This window comes from Pseudorca crassidens, chromosome 16, assembly GCF_039906515.1.
Source record: "Pseudorca crassidens isolate mPseCra1 chromosome 16, mPseCra1.hap1, whole genome shotgun sequence".
Classification (NCBI taxonomy): Eukaryota; Metazoa; Chordata; class Mammalia; order Artiodactyla; family Delphinidae; genus Pseudorca; species Pseudorca crassidens.
The window spans coordinates 74,784,666-74,807,467 of NC_090311.1; the positions used below are offsets into that span (position 1 = coordinate 74,784,666).

At 45.1% G+C, this 22,802-nt stretch overlaps 1 long non-coding RNA gene across 13 annotated transcripts in view; it reads left to right on the forward strand.

The window, feature by feature from the left end:
• Positions 1-262: 262 nt before the first annotated feature.
• Positions 263-22,802, forward strand: part of LOC137209366 (uncharacterized) — a 107,531-nt gene continuing 84,991 nt past the window's right edge. For 12 of the 13 annotated variants that reach the window (XR_010936011.1, XR_010936019.1, XR_010936015.1 and 9 more), the window contains exons 1-2: positions 263-397; positions 22,536-22,690. This is a non-coding gene — a long non-coding RNA (uncharacterized lncRNA). Of the gene's footprint in view, positions 398-21,938; positions 22,056-22,193; positions 22,354-22,535; positions 22,691-22,802 lie in introns of all 13 variants that reach the window. The other variant, XR_010936016.1, reaches the window with a different exon arrangement.

Sequence of the window (22,802 nt, forward strand, 5' to 3'; positions counted from 1 at the left end):
TTTTTTTGATACCCGTTATTTGACTCGGGTTATTTGACCGAGAACCAGTTAAGATCCCCTAAAGAAATCTTACAAAGGCAGACTCTGTGGTCAGTAAATTATGATTTGGACAAGAAAACGTGCCATTTATTTTTTTTAGATTGATTTCAAGTAAAACGCTTTCAGGAAATTAAAAATAAACACGGGTATGCAGACCGGGGGTCCTGAGGCCCGGAGGCGCCCCGCCCCGCCCCACCCACTCCCTCCCGAGGAGCAAGTGCGCAGGCGTGAGCGGAGGCAGGTGAGAGGGCTGGGATGCTGGGGCTCCTGAAGACCCGCGTCCCGAGGAAAGGGAAGTTGGAGACCGAGTCGGTCCCCGCACTGTGATGCTCCCGGCGGGGTAGCAGCGCAGAGACGAGTAAGTACAGCTGTACCCGGAGCCCCTCACCGCGCGCCCCCCGGCCGCGGCCCCCGCCTGCACAACAGCCAGGGGCCCGACCCCTCCAGCACCGAGGAGCGCGAGCCTCCCTCGCTCCTCGGCTCCGGGGCCGCCGCCACCGGCCGCAGAGTGAGGACGCCGGGCCGGGGCCACGAAGGCGGCCGTTCAGCGGTGGGCGCCCCGCGCGCTCGCAGCCCTCCCTCCTCGGCGCCCCTCGGGCCTCCTCGCGGCGGGGCTGTCCCCACGCGCCCGGGGGGTCTGGCCTCTGGTTCTGCGGACGCCGGACTCGGCCCCGTTGCCGTGGGCTCGCGGGGCCTGGACGGGGAGGCGGCGCAGAGGAGCCCGAAGACGGGGCCGCGGGGCGGGCGTCTCGGGCACGTTGGGTCCGGAGGGGTGCAGGGACCTCTGCGCTCGGGAAGCGCGCGGGTGATGGGCGCGCGCACAGCTCGGGGATCCTGGACCCCCGGCCGCCAGGATTGGTGTTCAGACGGGGGCCTCTGTGCCCTTTCCTGAAGCCCTCAGGAGGGTCAGCTCCAAAGGCTGAAGCTTTGCTTTCAGCGTTTTCACCCTTGATTAACTGAAATGACTCGTAACTGACTCGCAGAGCGCTCTCTGGAGGGTAACGTGTGACATAGTAACATCTAACCAAAGTTTGAAATAAGGAAATTCTGGACTTTTTATGTTTCTGCTTATGTAGGGCTTTTTGAACGGTTTATGTTTTTCTTGTTTGTGGAACTCTGTTCCAGCAACAGGCCATCTTTTCGCGAGGCAGTGTTCCTCTAAGTTAAATGATCATTTAAAAATTCGTTTCTGAGCAATTATCATAGACGCTCAAGTATTTGCACATTCTAGTTACTTAGGTGCTAGGTTGTTTTTTGTTTTTGTGTTAAATTTTGCATGAGAAAGGGAAGACTTAGGAATCAGGATAAGTGTTTATTTCATGACACTGTTCTATGCACTATTGCAGTTTTGTATTTGTTTATTTATTTAATTTATTATCTCATTTATGTTTTTGGCTGTGTTGGGTCTTAGTTGCGGCCCGCGGGATCTTCGTTGAGATGTGCGGGCTCTTCATTGCGGTGCACGAGCTTCCCTCTAGTTGTGGTGTGCGTGTTTTCTCTCTCTAGTTGTGGCACACAGGCTCCAGGGCGCGTGGGCTCTCTAGTTGAGGCGCAAGAGCTCAGTAGTTGTGGCGCGTGGGCTTAGTTGCCCCACGGCATGTGGGATCTTAGTTCCCCGACCAGGGATCAACCGTGCGTCCCCTGCATTGGAAGGTGGAGTCTTTACCACTGGACCACAGGGGGAAGTCCCCAACTATTGCAGTTTTGAATGTCTAATTGCAGGTAAATCTCAGATTGTCTCCAGCAAATGCATATTTTGTTTGAGAATTTGTTTTTTGTTCTGTGGGTTTTTATGTATTATTTGTTGGTACCAAACGGCCTGGTTATCAGACTTCAAATCATAATAGAATGTAGTCAAAACTAGTGATTGGTGCAAGGTACAATGTTTGGTAGGACAGGAGTAGGTTGTTTTTCTCTATTGAAATTTTTTCTTGAGTTAGCAAATTTTCCACACAAAACACTCAGGAATGACTTTTAAAAACACTGCAGTTAGGTCTCTGCTAATGAGGAAGCAAGGACATCATTTCATTTTGAAGACAAAGGAATATGCATTTCGAAGATGGGAATCAGGTACATAAGAGTCTCCTGACGTACAAGTGACTGTGGCTTGTATCCACTAAGAGGCAACTGTTAATGAGTATTTCCCAGGCAGCGTGGGTTTTTAATGATTGCCATCATGGTTTAGTGAAGTTTTGATAAGGGCACTTGCCAATGATTGTGTTTTATGAAACTGTACTGCCTGTGGGGACATAAGAGGGGCAGAGAAACATTAATTAGGCATCGACCACAGCAAAGATGAGGCAAAAAGAGCAAAAGAGAGCAAGTGAGAGAAAGAGGAGAGAGACTGAGACAGAGACTGAGAGGGAGAAAAACAGAGATGGGCAAAGGCAGGTGGATGGAGAGAATCAGAGACAGACAAAAAGATGGACAAAGAAACTGTCAGGGTTGAAGGGGAGAGGAAGATGGAGAGAGAGGGTGTGTTAGCGAGCTCATTCTGGCATTGGGAAAGCAAGAATTGTCTCCTCAATCACGGGTCTTTACTTTGGTTACTAGGAAGATGACTAAAGGAGAAATGATTATTTTCATGGATTGCAGATTGTGTATTGTGTGGAATTCTGTGCTCTTATTCAGAGATAAAAGCATTATTCTTTGTATAGTCTAGAGCCACCCATCAGAGAATACCTCAGGTCCGCCCCGAACTGGTGCTTGGTAGCAGCACGGGCCCTTTGAGCTCCACCTGCTTCTCAGTGTTCCTGGGTTCTTTGGTGAGTTCTCCTGGTAGCTGGACGGCATTGCTTTAAGTGATGTTCTGAATTTTACTCGAGCTATTTTTCTTGGGACTTGGAGTGCTAAGAGGGTACTGGTTCATTCCCTAGGCAGGGATTCGGGGGGAAATTACTAGGCAAGCACCCGGGGTAAATTTAGAGTGAACTGGGTTGGAGCGAAATGAAATTTAGGTTAAATTGGAAAGATTATGTATATATGTCTGCACACACTGCTTGCTAGTGAAATGAGAGACTGAGCCTGCTCAGCTCTGAAGGAAAGAGGGGCTTGCTCCTTCTGGCCACAGGTGTTCACACGCAAGCAGCTGAGAGAGAATGTAGTGGAGGTGTCTGGCGAGCAATCGTCTTGACGATTAGTGGTTCTACGGGGGACTTCACTCTAACCATTAAGTAAATTCCGCTCACCTGAGGGCACAATAAGACTGATCACCTCGTGCTCTGAGCATCCACAGCAGTTTTTCTGCCATATGGGGAAACTGAGACAAGTGAAAGAGTGGAACAGACTCAGGGGTAACTCCTTAGGGAGCTAGACTCAGAAGCAGCCCAAATTTGATCCATCACTCTGCCCTCAGAAGGTTGTTCAGATCATATCTGAATTAGGTACCAGATTAATAATGAGAAACCATGCCTCGAAAGCCAAACAGCTCCCTTGACGGACAGCTACCCATTGAAACTCAGGCTGACGTCATGTAGAATTGGAACAAAGGCAGTGCTTGCAAGCACTTAACTCTTAAATGGAGCTCTTTTGACATTCTAAAGCTGTAGAGAAAGCCGGCTTGAGAAAATATCATTTCAAAATTCTGAGCCTGAGAGAAAAAGTATTCCTAAGAGAAAGCTTGAAGTTATAACTCTTATTGTGTCCTGAAATGTAAACACAGCCTACATCACATGAGACTACAGCCTTGGCTCAGTTAGTAGAACTTAAAACTGAAAGGGAAAGAAAAGGAGGTTTTTTAAAACTCAAGCAAGGAAACTGAAATCTCTGTCTGTGTCCGTATGGATGGATGGATGTCTTTGTGTCCAACGTAGTGAAATTTTGTCCCATATTTGCTTCTAAGAGTTTCATAATTTTAGTTCTTACCCTTATGTCTCTGACTGATTTGTGAGTTAACTTGTATAAACGGTGTTTGCCGTGTCCAGCCTCTTTCCTCTGCACGTTCATATCCTGTTCTTCCAGCACCCTTTGTGGACAAGACTGTCTTTCCGGCTTGAATGATTTTGCTACTCTTGTCAAAAGTCATTTGACCATATGTGTGAGGGTTTGTTTCTGGGCTCTGAATTCTATTCCGTTGATCTTTAATTCTGTCTTTATGCCAGTACCACATTGTTATGATTCCTCTAATTTTGCAGTAAGATTTGAAATCAGGAAGTGTGCATCCTCCCACATTGCTTTTCTTCCTCAAAATTGTTGGCTATTTGGGGGTCTGTTGAGTGTAAGGTGAATTTTAGGATGGGGTTTTCCATTTAGGATGGGGTTTTGATAGGGATTACATTGGAATTGTAAATTTCAGTGGGCAGTATTGAGGTCTTAGCAGCGATACGTCTTCCAGTCCATGAAAATGGAATATGTGGCATTCTCTTCGCAAAGTTAGGCAGTTTTCCTTGTACAAGGCTTCACCTCCTTGGTTAAGTTAATTACCAAGTAGTTTATTCTTTCTGATGCAGTTGTAAATAAAATTGTTTTCTTAGTTTCCTTTTCAGATTGATCATGTTAGTGTACAGAAATGCACATGATTTTTAATGTTGACTTTGTATCCTGATACTGTGCTGAATTTATTTATTAGTTTGGACATTATTTTTGGGACATCCTTAGGATTTGTACACATGAGATCATGTCGTGTGTAAACAGAGATAATTTTACATTTTCCTTTCAAATCACTGGATGTCAGTGATTTATTCATTAATTGTAAAATTTATCTGTCTTTCCTAACAGCTATGGCTAAAACTACCAGTGCTATGTTGCAAAGTGGTAAAACCCAGTATTCTTACATGCTTCCTGATCGCAAAGGAAAAGTTTTCAGTCTTTCACCATTGAGTGTGATATTGATATGGGCTTTACATATATGGCTTGAATTCTGTCATGGTAATTTCCTTCAAACCTAGTTTGTTGAGTGTTTTTTTTTTTTTATCATGAAAGGGTATTGAATTTTTTCAGTTACTTTTTCTGCATTAATTGAGATGATCATGGGTTTTTTTCCCCTGTATTCCATGAATGTGGTCCATTACACCAATGTATAATATTTTCCTGGGTTGAAGCATTCTTGCATTCCAGGAAAATTCCCACTTGTTTATGGTGTATAATTCTTATTATATAGGTAGATATAAATAATTATTATATAAATAGATATATATACACTCCCAACCTCAGCTCAGACTTCCCTAACCCTGGTAGGGTGGCAGGTGATGGCCAGGGCACAGCACTGAACCACAGAAGTTTATGCCTCTAATTAGTCATGATTATTGTTATTACTAATCCATGACTGTTGTTTCACACAGTCGATGACTGTCTGACTGAGACCTGCTTCCCCCCATCTCCTGCCTCCGTCTGTCAGACTCCACTCCTTCCTTCTGGGATTCACTCACTTGCTTAAATGCATCCTTCCTCACTCTCAGTGAGAGCCTGAGAGAGGCAGACTCTCGCAGTCTGTTTAATCTGGAAATGTTCTTATTTTGCTTTTATTCTTGAGTGATAGTTTAGAATGAAAAATACACGAACTGTTTCTGTGATGTTTCATCCTTTGTGTCCTCAGAAGGAAGGGGACTCTCTCAGGCCTTTTTTTATAAGGTGTTCATTGAATTCGTGGGATGACCTAATGACCTAGTCACCTCCCAAAGGCCCCACCCCCCAATAACATCACCTTAGGGGTTAGGATTTCAGCATATGAATTTGGGGGAAACATACTCAGTCCGCAGCACAGGCCTACAGTTTCCCCCCCTTAGGGTAGTGTCTTTCTGGCTCACCCAGAGCCCAGACAGTAAAGCTTCCTCAGTGAGTAGAATGTTTCTAGTCACCCTCCTGTTAGGGGCACAGTCCACCAGCAGACCTGGCTTTCTGTGTGTGTCCATCCCTATCCCTGCCTCCTCTCCCATCTAAAGGCAGTGAAACTCAGCCCCTCACCTGGTTCTGCGGACCAGTAGCAGGAACTTCACCCTGACAGCGGAAACATTGGTCCCAAAGTCGCACCTGGTTTTCCCTCCTCTCTTCACTCCCTGGGCCTTTCCTGTTCTTCCTTTTGAGCTGGGCCAGGCCATCACAGGTCTGGGCGTGTGTAGCACGTGGGTGTTTGGACTGTCTGGTCTACATCTCTCCTGGACCAGGGGCTGTCATGTCTCTAGCAGTTGCAATCTGCCTTGTTAACAATGAGAACATACATATGCTTTGAGCAGACGACAGAGTCTGGTTTTGTTTTTTATGTAGGTTTTTTTGTTAATCCTGTCTGTACGTGACAAAATAATTCTGGCTCTCCACTCTTTTTTTTTTTTTTTTTTTAAGTATCCTTTAAAAATAAATTAAGGAGTTCTGGGAAGATGGCAGTGGTGGTGGAAGCATGGTCTTATGGCTTCCAGAATCCCTATGTAAACACAGAGCGATAGGATATTAAAACCAAAACCTATGGAGAATTTTTACCAAATTAGGTGACAAGGTATTTGTCAGTGCACAAGTGGGAGCACAACAGCCACGAGACCTGCCCAGCATCACCATGAGTGTGGGGAAAGTCGAAGGAAGCAACAGGGTAACTGGATTCCTGAGGGCCCTGGGCATGCTCTTTGTAAGGAGCAGACTGGCCTGCACCAGCCCCTTTCCCAGCAGAGCCCCACGCATGCGCGGTGTAGGGACCAACTGAGGACCCACAGGAGGGCCTTGAGCTTGTGTGGTGCAGGAGCCTGGCCAGGACTTGCAGCTGAGACTGGGAGGGACTTGGTTCACTCCACAGTTAGTGAGGCAGAGATCTGAGGTAAGGCATGAATGTCTGTGAATTCTCACACTGAACCCCCAGAGCTCCATGGGACTGGAGCCCATAGAGAACAGCAACTGTTGGGAGTGAAATGAGCATTAAATATTTAGGATGGGAACAGTAAAGACAAAGGACAGAGAAGCTCTAACTCAGGGCTAGAACCGGGTGAGGCAAGAAAGGCACTGGCCTCAGGCACAAAATTTCAGGGGCCACCAAAAAAAGTCAGAAATCAAGATAAATGAGGTTTAAAGCAATAATTTTTCAAAAAGCAAATTGTAATGCCAACAAGTCCTCGATGAGCAAAACATCAGACTTTTAAATATAGACTCATTAACAGTTCTGTGCTGAGCCATACTGAGCAAAAGGAAAAATCAGTAATATTGGTGCTGTCTTTATTATAGTGTTTCAGTAGAGAGTTCCAGAAGCCCTCCTTGAGGAATGTACTAAAAAGTCAGCTTCAGAAACCACAATAACTAAAGAGACATTGCAGTAAGAAATACTGTGTGCAGTAAATATATAGTTATTGTAGAATTAAGATCAAATGAGGGATGAAAAGAGGAGATTGTAGTACGTAATGGCTTTATGTTCTAAGAATGTAGATAGGGTACAAACAATAAATGGGAGTAGAGGAGGAGGGAATTGAAATCTGTAAAAAATTTTTTACCATTTTCAGAAAGTCATAACTAGTTCTGGCATTATTTTTTTCCTAGGATACAGTAGTTACCTTATTTTTTATTGAGTTACAACTGACATAATATTATGTTAGTTTCAGATATTCAACATGAAGTTTCGATATTTATAGATATTGGGAAATGATCACCACAATGAGTCTCTCTAACATCTGTCTCCGTACATAGTTAGACATTTTATTCTGTAATGAGAACTTTTAAGATCTAGTTTCTTAGCAACTTTCAAATATGCAATACAGTATTATCACTATGGTGTTGCCATTCTGTGCATTACATCCCCATGACTTACTTACTTTGTAACTGGAAGTTTGTATCTTTTTACCTTAACCCATTCCACCAATCCTCAAGCTCCTTCCTCTGCAACCACCAATCTGTTCTTTATATTTATGAATGTCGGGTGTTGGAGTTTTTTTTCAATTAAAAAAAAATTATTTAATTTATTTATTTTTGGCTGCATTGGGTCTTCGTTGCTGCGTGCGGGCTTTCTCTAGTTGTGGTGAGCGGAGGCTACTCTTCATTGCGGTGCGTGGGCTTCTCATTGCAGTGGCTTCTCTTGTTGTGGAGCATGGGCCCTAGGCACACGGGCTGCAGTAGTTGTGGCACATGGGCTCAGTAGTTGTGGTGCGCGGGCTCTAGAGCGCAGGCTCAGTAGTTGTGGCGCACGGGCTTAGTTGCTCTGCGGCATGTGGGATCTTCCCGGACCAGGGCTCGAACCCGTGTCCCCTGCATTGGCAGGTGGATTCTTAACCACCGCGCCACCAGGGAAGCCCTTATTTTTGTTTTTAAGATTCCATATATATAAGTAAAATCATGCAGTATTTGTCTTCTCTGGCTTATTTCACTTAGCATAATGCAAGATTTCATTCCTTTTTAAGGGTGAATAACATATATATGTGTGTGTGTGTGTATATATATGTGTATATATATATACACTCACAGGTATATATTTCTTTGTTCATCCATGGATGGGCACGTTGTTTCCATATCTTGGCTGTTGCGAATAATGAACATGGAGGTGCATATATCTTTTCCAGTTAGTGTGTTCCTTTTCTTCACATCCCCCGAAGTAGAATTTTTGAATCATATGGTAGTTCTATTTTTAATTTTTAAATTTATTTATTTATTTGGCTGCGCTGGGTCTTAGTTGCAGCATGTGGGATCTTTAGTTGCCGCACGTGGGAATCTTTAGTTGCAGCATGCAGGCTCTTAGTTGCGGCATGCGGGAATCTAGTTCCCTGACCAGGGATCAAACCCGGGCCCCCTTCATTGGGAGCGCAGAGTCATAGCCACTGGATCACCAGGGAAGTCCCTATTTTTAAATTTTTGAGGAAACTCCATACTGTTTTCAATAGTGGCTGTACCAGTTTACATTTCCACCAAAGGTGCACAAGGGAACCCTTTTCTCCACTTTCTCACCAACATTTGTTATTTCTTGACTTTTTGATAATAGTCATTTTAGCAGGTGTGAGGTGGTATCTCATTGTGTTTATTTGTGTTTCCCTGATGCTTTGTGATGCTGAGCATCTTTTCATGGGTCTGTTGACCATCTGTATGTGTTCTTTGTGAAAATGTCTATTCAGAGCTTCTACCCATTTTAAAATCAGATTATTTGGGGTTTTTTGTTTTGTTTGCTATTGAGTTGAATGAGTTCTTTATATATTTTGGATATTATCCCCTCATCATATATAGGATTTGCAAATATTTTCTCCCACTGGGTAGGTTGACTTTTCATTTTGTTGATGGTTTCCTCTGCTGTGCACAGGGTTTTTAGTTTGATCTAGTCCCACTTGTTTGTTTTTGCTTTCATTTCCTTGGCTTTTGGAATTCCAAAACACCATCACCAAGACTGATATCAAAGAGCTTACTGCCTATGTTTTTTTCTAGGGAATTTTATGGTTTCAGGTCTTACATTCAAGTCTTTAATGCATTTTGAGTTCATTTTTTTTTTTTTTAGAGGGTAAGGAATTTATTTAACAATTTAATTTGATCACCTGAGCAGGAAAGCTCATGTCTGCAAACCATACTTATGAATCCCAGAAGCTTTTTGAAATTGAGTAATTTCAGATTTAGTAGCTGCATACACTGCTGTATCCAATTAGTGACCTCTAAGGGAATTTATTTTCCCCCTTAGGAATTTATTTGTTTATATCTCTGGGTCCATAAAAAGAAAAGACAGTTTCTTGTGGTCCTTTAAAAAAAATCAGTCTCATTACTATTGAACCACTGAGCCATATGATCATCAGGGGCAGGTCACACTCACCCTGTAAGATGAGCACAACATCACATATATATAGAATCAGATCGATCGGGAATCATTTCTCAGCTTTGTTCCTTATTAGCTGTGTGACCTTGGGCAAGTAACTTTATCTCTCTGAGGGCAACGTTTTTGTTTTTAATTAGTCAATGCAAATATTTTCTCCCACCTTGCAGGATTTTATGAGTTGAAGCACTAATGTATGTAAACCTCCACCAGGTCAGTAGGCTACATAAAGTATGCAGACATTGAGACTTCCCTGGTGGTCCAGTGGTTAAGAATCCGCCTTCCAATGCAGGGGACAGCGGTTCGATACCTGTTCAGAGAACTAGATCCCACATGCATGCTGCAACTAGGAGTTTGCATGCTGCAGCTAAGGAGCTGGAGAGCCATGACTAGGGAGCCTGCCTGCTGCAACTAATGCCCAGCGCAACCAAAAACAAGTATGCAGACATTGTTACAGTCCTTTGAAGGCTTCTGGAGACTAGGAGAATAGAACACGTTTCATAACAGTATAACATTTCATAGTGTCGTGAACCATATACCTAAGCTTTAGGTAGCGCTCAGGGCAGTTTGCTCTTGAGTTATAAATTGAGTGTTTTCTTTGAATTCTACTTGAGTTCGTCTTGGTTGGTGAAGTTCTTGCCTACCACCATCGACTATGGGAATGTTTAGGACACACATAAGGATTGTTAACTGCTCAAATCCACAGCGCTGTGTGTATCTCAAACTTGCCAGCACTTGGGTGAAAATGCAGATTCTGATTTGGCAGTTGTGGGGTGGGGACCTGAGCTCTGCACTGCAAAGCAGCTCCCAGGTGATGTCCATGCTGGGAGTCACTCCTACCAGCCAGACCTCTTAGCAGGGCTCCTCAACCACCTCCGCACCGCAGATACTTGGGTCTGGAGCATTGCAGTGGCACGGGGTGGTCCTGTGCATTGTGGGAGGTTCAGCAGCATCCTTGGCTGCTTTGCCCTGGATGCTGGTAACTCCCACCCTCCAGCTGGGTTACCCCAAACACCTCCAGACATTGGCAGATGCCCCCAAATCGGCGGGTGGAGGACCACACCCTGTAGGATGCTATGAGCAAGGTGCATGCACATCGGGGCAAGCCGGTAGGGATCCTGGAGGTCAGGGTGCAGTTGGGGAAACTGAGGCTAGGCTGTGCCGGCAGTGCCTGTGGCCCCTTGAGGCTGGATGGAAACCTCCCGTCCCTCCCGGAGCACCGCGCCCTCGCATGCTGCCCCCCATGCACTGCGTCCTCACTTGCAGCACGGCTGCCAGAAGTGCCCCTGGTGCCCTCAACGCTCGAGTGCTGTGTGGCTGGTTTGATGTAGCCCTGGGGTCCCTGCCGCCTGCCTGGGGGTCCCGCACACTGCCCTGCTGCGCCCAGCTCTGAGAGCCTGCAGCCTACTCGCCCTCCATATTGCTTCTTTTGCATGTAGCTGCCTGGTTTTCCAAACACCATTTATTGAACAGACTGTCCTTTCCTCATTGTATATTCTTGGCTGGTTTGTCATAAATTAATTGTCCATACACGTATGGGTTTATTTCTGGGCTCTCTATTCTGTGTCTGTTTTTATGCCAGTACCATACTGTTTTGGTTACTGTAGCTTGGCAATATAGTTTAAAATTACAGAATGGGAGAAGATATTTGCAAACAATGCAACTGACAAGGGGTTAATATCCAAAATATACAAATAGCTCATACACTCAATATAGAAAAAACAGACAGCCCAATAGAAAAATGTGAAAAAGATATAAATAGACATTTTTCTAAAGAAGACATCCAGGTGGCCAATAGGCACATGAAAAGATGCTCAACCTCACTAATTATTAGAGAAATGCAAATCAAAACTACAATGAGGTACCACCTCACACTGGTCAGAGTGACCATCATTAAAAAGTCTACAAATAACAAATGCTGGAGGGGGTGTGGAGAAAAGGTAACCCTCCTACATGGTTGGTGGGAATGTAAATTGGTGAATCCACTATGGAAAACAGTATGGAGAGTCCTTCAAAAATTAAAAATAGAGTTACAGTATGATCCAGCAATTTCACTCTTAGGTGTATATCCAGAAAAAAATGAAAACTCTAATTTGAAAAGATACATGCACTCTAATGTTCATCACAGTACTCTTCACAATAGCCAAGGTGTGGAAACAGCCCAAGTGCCCATAAACAGATGACTAGCTTGATATATATTTTATACACACACACACACAACACACACATAATGGAATATTAGCCATAAAAAAGATTGAAATATTGCCATTTGCCCCTACATGCATGGACCTCGAGAATATTATACTGAGTGAAGTAAGTCAGAGAATGACAAATACTATTTGATATCACTTATGTTTGGAATCTAAAATAATACAAATGAATCTGTTATTCACAGACTTAGAAAACATGGTTACTGAAGGGGAGATGGAGGGAGGGACAAATTGGGAGTATGGGATTAACAGATACAAACTACATAAAATAAATAAGCAACAAGCATTTCTTAGTACAATACAGTACCTTTGAATCATAAATAATTCCACAGGGGGCAGACAGCCAATTCTGGGTTTTCAGTTGTTTGTTCTGAAACAGCAAGTAAAACATTGACTAGATTAAACTGCTTTTGCCTCCTTAGATTTTTGATCAATCAAATTGAAACAGCACCAGCTTAAACTGGTTGTCTCCTTAAATAGATTGTTGATTATTCAAACCTTGAGGCATTTTACAGAAACAACACTGCACGTGTGCAGACTGGGAACCCATATCTCCAGGATGACCCTGGAACCAAGAATCTCGGTCTGCAGAACTCAAGGAATAGAAATGTTGCCACCTGAGCCCCTTAATTGAGAAGCCATTCAATAAGGAAAATCTGGCTTCCGGCAGCACGAGTAGCTTATATGGACTGGTTCAAGACTAGCCAATGAGCTTCCAACTTTGAAATTCCCCTAACCCTTTACAAATTGCCCCAGACTCGGGATCAGGGAGACAAATTTGAGAGCCTTGCAGGTTAACCTCGTGGTAAGGCTCTTCTTTTCCAAAAGCCAGTGCCATAGTGTTGGCTTCTACGTGTGTCCAGTAGGGAGCCCTTGCTAGGTAACGATTTGGGTAACAGAGTTTTCTACAGTGCCTGAGGCACTGTAGCTCCTGGTGGAGCAGGTACGCGCTCTTGCCACCATCCTTGAGCAGCTGTCTAGACCAAATTTGTCTAGAGGGTCAGCTGTGGGGTTCCTGCTTCCCAGCCATGGCTCTTCAGGCTCCTCAGCACTACTTTCATGTTTTAGAAAAGAAACGGCTCCTGGACCAGACGCCTTTTGGGTGAGTAATGTCGTTAAAATGCTCCTGTGCCTAAATTGTCTAATAACCTCATCAGGATTGTGGGTTAGAGTCTTACCCTGGGGAGATTTTTGTCAAGTTAGAGTTCTGAGACTAGGGTTAGAGTCCCAAGGCTAGGACTGGGGATGGAGTCCCACCTTAGGGAGACAAGATAAAAGGTTACGGCCAGCGAGGTTCTCAAAAGGTTGGGTTAGAGTCTTGAAGCCTGGGTTGAAGTCCTAGCATCTTGGATTTCTTTGTCCATGTTTTTCTGTGTCTAACTGTTTTATTTGTTAGGATTAGTTCATAGGGGTTTGTTCTTGGATGATTGTAGCAAAACTTTATTAAACCTGATATCAGTGAGGGTCCTCTGACTCAGGAGATTAATTACATTGCTCCCTGACTAGAAATGTTGCCTGCAGGAAGTGTCAGGGTGTTTCACCTGGGCCTAATGTAATTTCCTGGCGGTATTGTTAAAGGTGTGCATTCTTTTTTTTTTTTTTTTTTTTTTTTTTGCGGTACGCGGGCCTCTCACTGCTGTGGCCTCTCCCGTTGTGGAGCACAGGCTCCGGATGTGCAGGCTCAGCGGCCATGGCTCACGGGCCCAGCCGCTCCGCGGCATGTGGGATCTTCCCGGACCGGGGCACGAACCCGTGTCCCCTGCATCGGCAGGCGGACTCTCAACCACTGCGCCACCAGGGAAGCCTGGTGTGCATTCTTAATAGAACCAACCCTGATTACCTCGTTGGGGTGAGATGATAAAGGAGAAAGGAAGGAGTGTAAAGCAGGAAAATTCACCCCAGAAGAACATACCCCATGCCTGGGTTAAAGGAATTTTATACATTTTTGGTTTTTCCTCACTGAGAATTTTAATCTTCTTTTGTATGAGCCAAACTAACAGGGAGTTAGCATTGAACTGCTCTTAAGTGTGTGTGTGTGTGTAACAGATTTACCAGGAGGAAGAAATCGGTGGTGGTTGTAGAGGCCATGGGCCATATGGAGGCCTTGGGATGAATAGTTCTACATGGAAGTTGCCCAAACATCTAGATTAACTTGTCTGTGATCTCTGCTGGGGAGATAAAATGTTTTAGTCATCTACCAGGAAGATTATACCTGTACGTGCTCAGAGAGGAAGTGAGGGATTCAGTATTTCACCCTGTATATTCTTGAATTCCTCCTCAAATTCAGCTCAGATGTGTCTCAAACAGTCTCCTCACTTGCATTTCTTCAAGGTGGTACAGTCACCTCTTCTACCCTCCTCCTCATCCAGTAAATTTTTCAAGGTGGTGAGCGACACAGAGCCTGGACTTTCATAGGCTTCTCTGTAATAGGAAAGCCTGCCTTCAGCACATGGGGTGGGGGCAATTAGGAACCTCTGACCAGATTGGCTACAGCCTTGGAAAGATTGCTTGGTTAGCTGGGTAGCATGTGTGACTTACAGGCTACCGTGCTTGACACTCATCTCTAATGGAAAGCTGCGCAGTGTTCCCGAAGTGAACCCTCACATCCAAACTGGTCATGATTGAGACTGTCCATCTTCTGCAGTGGCTTCTCCAGGGAATTCTTCCAGCCAAATCGTGGCTAGTTGCTACTGCATTTGCTTGCTTCTTTCCAGAAACCAAACTAGGAGACGGAATTGGTTCCTAAATCCTAAGACTCTTGCTTTCTCACGCCTCTTGAGGTTGTATGATTTCCCTTTGCTTTTTTGGGGGGGGAGCTGAGGGAAAGATATTTTCTAGAGATTAGCAATCCATAGACTGTTTTCAGTTCTTTGGTTTTAACTAAGAACTGGGATACTAACTAAGCCTTTGACTTTGGAGTTACTTGCATGTTTTCTCTCCCCCATCTCTCTCTCCATTCTCCGAGGGGCAGGCTAACCCCTCAGAACCGGCACTAAGGTGGAGACTAGTTGAGGGGGGCAAGCTTCTAGTGTGCCCAGGTGCTTCCTATAAAGGAAAGTGTGTTCTGAGCCAACAACTGACAAACCATGGCGCTTTCAGTTTTCATGAACTCAAGGATTTTCCAGGTGCAGCCGACATTGCTGCATCACACAGCCCTGAGTTTCTGATGAGACTGCTGTTGACATTGGGCCCAATCCATGAAGCCTGGGAAGAGGTGGAAGGCATTTGCTAAAGGCACTTGTTCCAGGCTCTTCCGGGCTCTTGTTGGCTGAGAAGTAAACTGTTGTGAGCGCTCACTGGAGGAAATCCAGTCAGCCAAGTGCAGAGTGCTGACTTCACTAAGGACTTGTTTTTCTTCGGAGGATAGACTCCCAGATGGAGAACTCTTGGCTGTCCTCCCATCAGCTCTGCCTTGCACTGTGATCATCAGCTTTCCTCAGATCAAGAGTAGTCAGGAACAAGGAGTGGGCTCACAACGTTTGACCTCGACTTGGCTTTTCTAGGTTATTCTGTACCCTGTTCAGCAGCTACCGGGGAGGCCCTCAGAAAAAGCCTGTCTTGCCTGCATCAGAGCCTCATGATCGCCACAATATTTGCCTTCTCCTTTGGTGCCTCCTGCGGCTCCCCTGCTGTATGAAGCGGGGAATCTCTGCGAGCCCTGCGGAGGCTTCCGCCAGCAGTGCTCCTAGAGCCACAGGTCTAGCCCTAGCCCCTTCCTTACCAGCTAGTCAAAAGGGATTGGTCTCCTCTCCCCGTACCTGGCAGGGTACTCAGTTCAGCCCAGGGGGTACTCTGCTTCAGGCAGGGCAGTATCTGCTGAGACAGGTTCCCGAAGGTCTAGATGACCAAAGTCCCCCCAGGGGATTTATATGTGTGAACTCCCCATTTTCTATCCCTGATCTATATAAGTGAGAAAAAAACATATTTAAAGTACAACTTATAGTTTTCATATCATAGTTTACGTCTGTTTTGTGTATCCCTTAACTGCTTATTGTGGATACAGGTGATTTTACTGCTTTTGTCTTTGAACCTCCCTGTTAGCTTTTTGTGTGGATGATTCCATACCATTACTGTATGTTTGCCTTTACCAGTGAGCTTTTTTATTTCATAATTTTCTTGTTTCTAGCTATGCCCTTTTCTTTTTCACTTAGAGAAGTTCCTTTAACGTTTTTTGTGAAGCTGGTTTGGTGGTGCTGCTTTTTTTCAGCTTTTGCTTATCTGTAAAGCTTTTGATTTCTCCTTCAAATCTGAATGAGAGCCTTGCTAGGTTGAGCAATCTTGGTTATAGGTTTTCCCCTTTCATCACTTTAAATATATCATGCCACTCCCTGAGTTTCTGCTGAAAGATCAGCTGATAGCCTTATGGGGGTTCCCTTGTGTGTTATTTGTTGCTTTTCCCTTGCTGCTTTTCATATTCTTTCTTTATCTTTAATTTTTGTCATTTTGATTACAATGTATCTTGGTGTGTTCTTTGGATTTATCCTGCCTGGGACTCTGCTCTTCCTGGAGTTGGGTGACTGTTTCCTTTCCCAGGTTGGGGAAATTTTCAGCTACTATATCTTCAAATATTTTCTCATGCCCTTTCTCTCTCTCTCTTTTCCTCCTGGGACCCCTATAATGCAAATAATAGAGCACTTGATGTTGTCCCAGAGGTCTCTTAAACTGTCCTCATTTCTTTTAATTCTTTTTTCTTTTTTCTGTTCAGTGGCAGTGATTTCCACTACTCTGTCTTCCAGCTCACTGATCTGTTCATCTGTATCATTTAGTGTACTATTTATTCCTTCTAGTGTATTTTTCATTTCACTTATTGTATTCTTCATTTGTTTGGTTGTTCTTTATATTTTCTAACTCTTTGTGAACAACTTCTAACTTCTCGCTCTGTGCAGCCATTCTTCTCCTGAGTTCTCTGATCATTTTTACAATCATTACTGTGATCTCTTTTTCAGGTTGATTGCCTATCTCCACTTCACTTAGTTGTTTTTCTGCGGTTTCGTCTTGTTCCTTAGCCTGAAACATATTCATCTGCCACCTCATTTTGTCTAAGTTACTATTTTTATGTATTATGTGATAGGTTAGTTATATTTCTCAACCTTGGAAAAGTGGCCTTCTGTAGGAGATGTCCTATATGTCACAGAAGTGCACTCCTCTCTTGTCACCCAAGCTGTATGCACTAAGGGCTCCCCCCAGAAGGCTGTGTGGGTCCGTCTGTTGTGGCGAGCTGGCTCTGGGTGGTCTGGTAGGCTCGGTTGTCCCCTAGTCTGGTTGGTTGCCAGCCCCTGCCTCGTGTGGATGCTGCTGGCTGCAGAACCCTAGGTGGCCTTGGGGCTAGTGGTGGCTCAATGGTAGGCAGAGTCAGGGTCCCAAAGACTCTGGGGCCGTTGCTCACCTATTGGCAGGTGAAGCCAGATCCTGGGATTAGTGCCAGACTGTTGGCAGGCAGAGCTGGTTCCTGAAGTTAGGCTGCAGGGCCCAGGGATCCCAGATCTGGTTTCAGATCATTGGTTGTGGGGAAGGGGCAGTTCCTGACACAGTTGGGTATGGGGTCCAGGGTGTACTGAAGGTTGCTTTGGCCTGCTAGTGGGCAGGGCCAGGGCCCAGCTGGTCCCAGGGTAGGGTCTAGCTTGCTGTTGGTAGGCTCGGTCCGTAGGCTGCAGGATTCTAGTTTTCTGCTTCTGGTGTCTGCTCCCCGGTGGGTGAGGCTGGTCTAGAGGCCAGTATAAGCTTCTTAGCGGGAAGGGTCAGTGCCTGCCCACTGGTGGGTACAGTCCAGTATTTTTGGTGCAAGGGCTGTATTTGGTATGGATACCTGCCACATCTTTCCCCAGGGTGTGCTGGTATTTGTCCCCTTGATAGGGGGTGTGTTTGGTGTTGTGGTGACCAGAGCCTGCACTGGATGTTGGGTGGGGCCTCCTTTTTGCTCTGTGGTTGTCACAGCCCTGTTGGGGGCAGGGTCTGCTCCCCATTTGTTGGAGTAGAAACCCCCAGGTCTTGTCCTAAACTGCATTGTGAGGTAGGTGGGACTGGAATGCTCCCTCTGGGAAAGGATTTCCTCCCCAGGAGCTGTCCGCTGGGACGTGTGACTCTGTGACACTACCCGCAACCCACTGTGCGTGTCCACAAAGTCAGACCCATCTCTGCTGTGGGAGCACCGATAATTGGCTCACACGCCAGCCCCTCCTGCTTGCGGCGTGTGCATGCTTGCAAAGCCCAAGTTCCCCGAGTCTGCCGAGGCCACGAGCTTTCAAAGCCCCCTGAAGCTGCCCCCCGATTTGGGAGCACCAACAGTTGGCTCGAAGTCAACCCCAGTGTGTGCACGCTCGTAAGGTCTGCCACGGCCGGAGCCATGCCCCACTGTGAGCACGGTGACAGTGCAGCTTCTACGGCTGACCTGTGCCCTGCCCTTCACATTGATAATGGGGCTTCTGTGGCGGACCAGGGCTCCATCCCTCGTGCACCCCCAGTTGCAGCCTGGTCCACACTCCAGGCCCTTTGGGCTGTCTCCACAAGCCAAACCAAGTCCTCTCCCCTTGTCTGTCCACGAAGCCTGAGTTTCAGCACCCAACCGCTGTGCACAGCGGCAGGCGTGCGTCTCGGGCTGGGAAGTGTAGTGAGGTGGCAGCCGTCGGCACTGGTACCTCTCTGTCCTGCTTGGCAGCCAGCCAGCCCGTGCACATTCCTCTCAGGCAAATTTCAGGCCCCTGCAGCTCCATCCCGGCTGGCAGAGGAGTTTCCCGGGGTGAGGGAAACTTTCCTCTTTCACAGCTCCCTCCGAAGGGTGCAGGTCCTATCTCAATTCCCTTTTTTTTCCTTTAGTCCTGCCTGGTCATGTGGGGATCTTTGTTGCAGATTTGGTTGCGTGAGATCTTCTGCCAGCTTTCAGTTGGTGTTCTGGGAGGACTGTTGCACATGTAGTTGTATTTTTGATGTGTTTGTTGAGGGGAGGTGAGCTCCATGTCCTTCTACTCCACCGTCGCCATGTCCTCCTAAAGCTCTTTCTGAAAAGCTGGTGCCGGAGTATTGAATTTTATGCTTATAGGGCAGTGAGTCTTTATTTGGTAACAGTTCAATTGTGAATCACTAGTTAACCTTTGCAAGTATGTTGACAAGGATTAAGTGACAGTTACTTTTGTGCTCAAGACAGCATTGACTCAAATCCTGGCAATGATGGTGCATCCTTTGGGAAAATGTGGCCAGAGTTATTTGAGTGGCTATAGGCTCATTCCAGTGGATGGTCAGAAAGGAAAGTTCATGAAACAGTGAAGCATGAGGCTGGTTGTACCATGGGTTTGTTCCTTTATTGCTTTTCTCCAAGGAGCTACCTGTGCCAAACGCTTCATCTCTGGTCAGGTCTGAAAGGAATGATTAAAGAAAGGGTGCTAGCATTTGACCACAGTGCCTGGGACGTTACCTCAAGTCCACAGAAACTGGTTGTCTTTCTCTATTGAAGGTTTTTCTAGATTTATTAGAATTTCCACACAAAACATTCAGAAATGACCAAAAAAAAGCACACTGCACTTCAGTCTCTGGTAATGGGGAAGCAAACCTGTCATTTCGCTGTTGAAGACAACAGCACACGTTTCGAAGATGGGGATCAGGTACATAACAGTCTCCTGACCTAGAAGTGACTGTGACATGTATCCACTGAGGTGACTGTAAATGAGTATTTCCCAGGCAGTGTGGGATTTTAATTACTGTTGTCCGGGTTTAGTGAATTTTTGACAGGGGCACTTACCAATGCATTGTGTGTTACAAAACAGTACTGCTATGGGGACATAAGAGAGGCAGAGAGGGACTTCCCTGGTGGTCCAGTGGTAAAGAATCCACCGTACAATGCTGGGGACACGGGTTCGATCCCTGGTCAGGGAACTAAGATCCCACATGCTGCAGGGCAACTAAGCCCGTGAGACACAACTACTGAGCTCGTGCGCCTCAGCTAGAGAGCCCCTGTGCCACAAACTGCAGAGCCCATGCTCCCTGGGGCCTGTGCGCCACAACTAGAGAAGAGAAAAACCTGCATGCCACAACTAGACAGAAGCCTGCATGCTGCAACGAAAGATCCCACGTGACGCTACTAAGACCCGATGCAGCCAAAAATAAATAAAATAAATATAAAAAAGAAATATTCTTGAAATAGTAATTTAAAATTAAAAAAAAAAGAGGCAGAGAAACATTACTCAGGCATCGACCACAGGAAAGATGAGGCAAAAAGAGCAAAAGAGAGCAAGTGAGAGAAAGAGGAGAGGATGAAACAGAGACAGAGGCTGAGAGGGAGAAAAACAGAGATAGACAAAAACTGGTAGAAGGAGACCGAGACAAAAGCCAACAGAGAAACTGGCACTATTGACTGGAAGAGGATGATGGAGAGAGAGGGTGTGTTAACGAGCTCATTCTGGCTTTGGGAAAGCAAGCGTTTTCTCCTGTCATGAGTCTTTACTTTGGATACCATGAAGATGACTTAAAGGAGAAATGATTACTTTTATTGATAGCAGATTATGTATTTTCTGAAATTCTGTGCACTTATTCAGAGATAAAAGCATTATTCTTTTTTTTTTTAACATCTTTATTGGGGTATAATTGCTTTACAATGGTGTGTTAGTTTCTGCTTTATAACAAAGTGAATCAGTCATACATAAACATATGTTCCCATATGTCTTCCCTGTTGCGTCTCCCTCCCTCCCACCCTCCCTATCCCACCCCTCCAGGCTGTCACAAAGCACCGAGCCAATATCCCTGTGCCATGAGGCTGCTTCCCACTAGCTATCTACCTTACTACGTTTGTTAGTGTGTATATGCCCATGACTCTCTCTCGCCCTGTCACAGCTCACCCTTCCCCCTCCCCATAACCTCAAGTCCGTTCTCTAGGAGGTCTGCGTCTTTATTCCTGCTTTACCCCTAGGTTCTTCATGACATTTTTTTTTCTTAAATTCCATATATATGTGTTAGCATACGGTATTTGTCTTTTTCTTTCTGACTTACTTCACTCTGTATGACAGACTCTAGGTCTATCCACCTCATTACAAATAGCTCAATTTCGTTTCTTTTTATGGCTGAGTAATATTCCATTGTATATATGTGCCACATCTTCTTTATCCATTCATCCGACGACGGGCACTTAGGTTGTTTCCATCTCTGGGCTATTGTAAATAGAGCTGCAATGAACATTTTGGTACATGACTCTTTTTGAATTTTGGTTTTCTCAGGGTATATGCCCAGTAGTGGGATTGCTGGGTCATATGGTAGTTCTATTTGTAGTTTTTTAGGGAACCTCCATACTGTTCTCCATAGTGGCTGAACCAATTCACATTCCCACCAGCAGTGCAAGAGTGTTCCCTTTTCTCCACACCCTCTCCAGCATTTATTGTTTCTAGATTTTTTGATGATGGCCATTCTGACTGGTGTGAGATGATATCTCATTGTAGTTTTGACTATCAAACTCTTAGAGGAAAACATAGGCAGAACACTCTATGACATAAATCACAGCAAGATCCTTTCTGACCCACCTCCTAGAGTAATGGAAATAAAAACAAAAATAAACAAATGGGACCTAATGAAACTTCAAAGCTTTTGCACAGCAAAGGAAACCATAAACAAGACCAAAAGACAACCCTCAGAATGGGAGAAAATATTTGCAAATGAAGCAACCGACAAAGGATTAATCTCCAAAATTTACAAGCAGCTCATGCAGCTCAATAACAAGAAAACAAACAACCCAATCCAAAAATGGGCAGAAGACCTAAATAGACATTTCTCCAAAGAAGATATACAGACTGCCAACAAACACATGAAAGAATGCTCAACATCATTAATCATTAGAGAAAAGCATTATTCTTTATGTAGACTACTACCTTTGAATCACATATTTCCACTGGTGACAGATGGCCATTCTGGATCTTCATTAGTTTGCTTCCTTATTTGTTTGTCCTGTTGTAAATCACTGCAAAAGATCTTTGGAAATATGTTCATAAGCACTGAGTGACAGTGGGTTCCCTATTTGTGCTTAGGATTGGTTTCAAAACCAATGAAGAAGAAATCTGAGGCAGAGCCAGGTGGTGTCCATGAAAACCTTAAGAGAAGGGGGCAATTAAATCATCATCAACAGCCTCGGCCTTGGATTCAAAGTAAGTCCCCAGCATTTCCAAGCGCATTTCCTCAGAGGATCTCCTGGAGACAGGATCACCTCTGAATGTGAACGATAAATGTGTGGCAAAGAATGCTTAGGAGAGAAACCAACGGCAATTTGGTTCTTGCCCCATTAGTGTTGCAGATGTGAGCATCATGTCCCTGGTTGTAGGGTGTGATGATGCACGGCCAGGAAGTCTTTGAATCTTCTGGTCCTGAAACTGCGAAGAAGTCAGAGTTCCCCTCTTCCACCACCTCAGCAACTTTATCCTAGGGCTACTGAGCTAGGGTTGTTGGGTGAGTACTTCTGAGCACTCAGTGGGGAGAAAGGTGGTGAGAAAAAAAAATATATGTATATACCTACATATATATGTATAAGATAAATTATATATAAATGATATTATATTCCATACATATCACACATTGTATTTGCACTGAATGTGCAACTGGCCTAACTCTCTTCTTTATTTGTTCTTCAGAATGCTGCCATAAAGGGGCCGGGAGAAAGCGGACATTCACCTCTCCATCTCAAACAAGTATCCTTGTACAAGCCTTCAAGAAGAACTGATTTCCTGGCATTGCAACCAGAGAAGAATTGGCTTGTCAAACAGGAATTCCAGAATCTCAAATCCAGGTAAGTTCTCAGTGAGTGGAACATGCTTTGTCCCGTGTGGAAGGGTTGTTAACCCCTGAGATGGTGCTGGATACATGTAGGCTCTAGGGGTGGTTATCCCGCTGATTGAGGG